Below are 3,861 nucleotides of genomic sequence, written 5' to 3' on the forward strand. Positions count from 1 at the left end.
AATCTTACATAGTGTATGAGCTCCAGTTCTAATAAGGACATAAAAGAACCTCTAGAAGAACCCGAACGCTTTCTCAGAAAAAAGATTAAAAGCTAAAAACCAAGAGAAAGTTTCGGGTGATCCACCTCCAATGGCGGACCAACTACCCTCATGGATTATCTACGACCCACCGTAGGTAACCTAGGCGCCGCTATCAATGCTCCGAATGTTGAAGCTAATAACTTCGAACTTCGGCCGCATCTGATACAAATGCTCCAAAACTCCGCAACCTTCCATGGGCTTGCGGACGAGGATCCCCATCTACATATTACTAATTTCTTAGAAATATGTGATACCTTTCGGATCAACGAAGCATCAAATGACGCCATCCGCCTCCGAATGTTTCCTTTCTCACTGAAAGACCGAGCGAAAGCTTGGCTCAACGCCCTCCCAGCTGGATCGGTAAACACCTGGGATGAACTAGCCCAAAAATTTCTATATAAGTATTTCCCTCCCGCTAAAACTGCTAAATTAATGACTGAAATTAATACATATTCACAAGAGGACGGGGAATCCTTATATGAAACTTGGGAAAGGTTCAAGGAGTTATTACGAAAGTGTCCACATCATGGTCTTGCGATATGGCAACAAGTATCCACTTTCTATAATGGACTGTTGCCACACACAAGGCAGACACTTGATTCTAGCTCCGGGGGACTTTTAGGTAATCGACGCCCGCATGAAATATATAACCAAATTGAGGAAATTGCTCAAACCAATTTTCAATGGCACACCCCCCCGAGGCAATAAATCTATTGCCCCGGGCGCCCATAAGGTCGATGAAAGAACTTCTTTACAAGCCCAAATCGAGGCCCTTTCCTCAAAAATAAAAAAAATTAGAAATGACAAAAACAGTCTCGGTTATGGCTTGTGAAGGGTGTGGCGGGCCACATGAAAATTGGAGTTGTATGAAAGAAACGGACGATCAACAGGAATCGGTAAGCTACCTTGATAATAGACCTAGGCCGTCGGGTCCTCCAACGGGCACTTACAACCAAGGATGGCGAAATCACCCAAACCTTGGTTGGAGAGACTCGGGCAATGGTAGTAACCAACAAACCCAACGAACAAACTTTCAACAACCAAGAAATGAGTCACAAAATTTCACTCAACAACAAAGTGGACGAGAAAGGCTTGAAGATACTGTATCTCGCCTCGTCTCCGACACTGAAAAGAAAAACTCGGAAAGATTTCTACAATTAGAATCAAATTTTAGAAATCAACAAGCTAGTATTCAAAACATAGAAAAACAATTGAATCAAATAGCTCAAAATTTTGCCGAGAGACCACAAGGTGCATTACCTAGCAATACCGAAACAAACCCAAAAGCGCAAGTTCATCTCATCACGCTACGAAACCGCACCGTGGGGCCTGCAGAAGCACCACCACCGACAGAAGAAACGGTACCCCCGCCTCTGCAGGAGAAGGACTCCCCTCCGTCTCCAGAGCCTACCAAGGCTCCTCGAGTCCCGTACCCCGGTAGGTTAATTCGTCAAAAGACCAATGAGCAATTCGCAAAGTTCGAAAGTCTATTAAAACAATTGCATGTCAATATTCCTTTTATTGATGTCCTAACCCAAATGCCCAAATACTCTAAATTCATGAGGGACTTCCTCACTCATAAAAAGAAAATTGAAACTTTGCAATTAGTTAACTTAGGCGAAGAATGCTCTGCCCTCGTACTCAATAAACGTCCCCAAAAGAAAATCGATCCCGGAAGCTTCACGATTCCCTGTTCAATCGGGGAGTCCCCCGTTCGTAATGCACTAGCCGACCTCGGGGCTAGCATTAACCTCATGCCCTCATCAATGTTTAAAAGACTCGGCTTGGGAACCACGAGTCCTACAAAAATGAGCATACAACTCGCTGATCGATCCGTCAAATTCCCACAAGGTGTCATTGAAAATGTCTTAGTAAAGGTAAGCAGATTCGTCTATCCAGCCGACTTTGTCATACTCGATATGGAGGAAGACACCAAGGTCCCCCTCATACTAGGAAGACCATTTCTTGCCACCGCACAAGCGGTGGTAGATATGAATGACGGAACACTCACCTTGAGGTATGGGGATGATGAAGTAAAATTCGGAGTTGGGAAGAGAATAGAGGACGACGACCCGGTCAACTACATGAAGGTTATTGATTCAAGCTTGGATGCTGCTCTCTGACGGTGTAACATGGGATGCCAAGCATCCCACTCAGACAATATATAACCTCCCATTGGGTCTAGCCAAGGACCCTTATAAACGTGGCGCACCACGGAGGCATTCCGCGGAACTATCATTAGTTTAGTTTAATCTTTTAGTTTTAATTTGCAGGAATAAAACACACTCACGGTGATAATGGATGCAAAAGGGAACGAGAAAAATGGCCCCATGCACAAGAACGAAGCAACCCGACACAAATCTCCATTACAGAAGGCTCAACCAACACGGCCCCGTGCTGAGCCACCTGCAGAAAAACGCCCAGTTCAGGTAACTGGACACGGGCCGTGTTCACCGGACACGCCCCCGTGTCCAGGCTTCTGTCTCATTTCTTTAATTTTTGTTACTGGCACCTGAGCACGGGGCCGTGTCCGGTCCCCACGGGGCCGTGTCCAGACTGCCAGTAACATAAATCTTTGCTTTTTAACACCTCATTACACATCTAATCAACCTAAAAATTTATTTTTGGGACACATTGAGGACAATGTGTAATTTAAGTGTGGGGGGGGGGGGGGAGCTAAAACCTTGAAATTTTGCAAGTCCTAACAACAAGCCTTACACAAAACTCTATTGGAACGGCTAAACACCCCAAATTTTTTCAAAAAAAAAATTTTCATTTTTTTTACTTGTCTAAAGTTTAAGTTAGGAATACCAAGATTAATAAGGTTATATTTTTATAAAATTTACAACCGAGAGCGTCGTGATAACAAGAACCAACCTAAGAAAATTATGAAACGGCATAACAAGTCTAGTTAAAATTTGATTATATATACTTGATCACATTAAAAACCCATTCCCACAAAAGTGAGTTTTTGAGCCTTTATTGAGCATACAAATTTACATCCTTAGACTAAATGCTCATTTTTCGTTTCTTGTGTGAATAGCCGCTTGGTTCTTGCAACTCTAGAACTTTCCACGACGATTCATTCCCGGTCCTTACCAACTTAAACCCAAGTAAGTAAATGATGGAGGCATTAGAACTAACCATTTTTCTTTCTACACCATTATTTTTCATTTTTTTTACCACCTACCCAAAAATCCCCCTAGTTAACCCCTTTGAGCCTAAACCTTTCGTTTCTTTACCCTAAACCCTTTTTATCCACCAAAAACCCTTTTTATTTTTCACCCTTTATTTTAGTAATAAGCTCGGTTTTTCGCAAGCTCGTTCTTTTATGTGATGAAAAAAAATTGATGAAATGATGAAGTTAAAAACAAACAAAGCTATGCAAACAAAAGCTTGTTTGGAGAAATACTTCAAAATAAAAAGTCACTAAAAACAAAGTGCTTTACGAAAACCGACGCTTTTTACGCTTTTCGCCCTTTTTACTAACCACTAACCCAACCACCCACCTTTAGCCCAAGCCTAACCCTTCACCCAAAAAGTCCTCTTGATATTTACAAAGGTATAAAGTTAAAAAGGAGGAGGATTGATTGCTTGGCAAGCCTATGGTAGGCGTAAGTTCCATGCCGCTCTCGAGTGATTCACTAAAAAAAATACACCTTCGGCCGAGTGTTGAGTGATTTCTCCCGTGAGGTATGTGAACTTGTATATAAATGAAATTTTAAAAAGGCATGTTATGCCCAAATAAGTAATTTATCCTATGAAACGTTCTAAATAAAT

General features: G+C 42.1%; 1 non-coding gene across 1 annotated transcript; it reads right to left on the reverse strand.

The window, feature by feature from the left end:
* Nucleotides 1-507: 507 nt before the first annotated feature.
* On the reverse strand, nucleotides 508-614 carry LOC118485990. Its single transcript, XR_004877847.1, has one exon. It is a non-coding gene; the product is annotated as a small nucleolar RNA R71 (small nucleolar RNA).
* Nucleotides 615-3,861: the final 3,247 nt, after the last annotated feature.

Source organism: Helianthus annuus, chromosome 13 (genome assembly GCF_002127325.2).
Source record: "Helianthus annuus cultivar XRQ/B chromosome 13, HanXRQr2.0-SUNRISE, whole genome shotgun sequence".
In the NCBI taxonomy this organism is placed as follows: domain Eukaryota; kingdom Viridiplantae; phylum Streptophyta; class Magnoliopsida; order Asterales; family Asteraceae; genus Helianthus; species Helianthus annuus.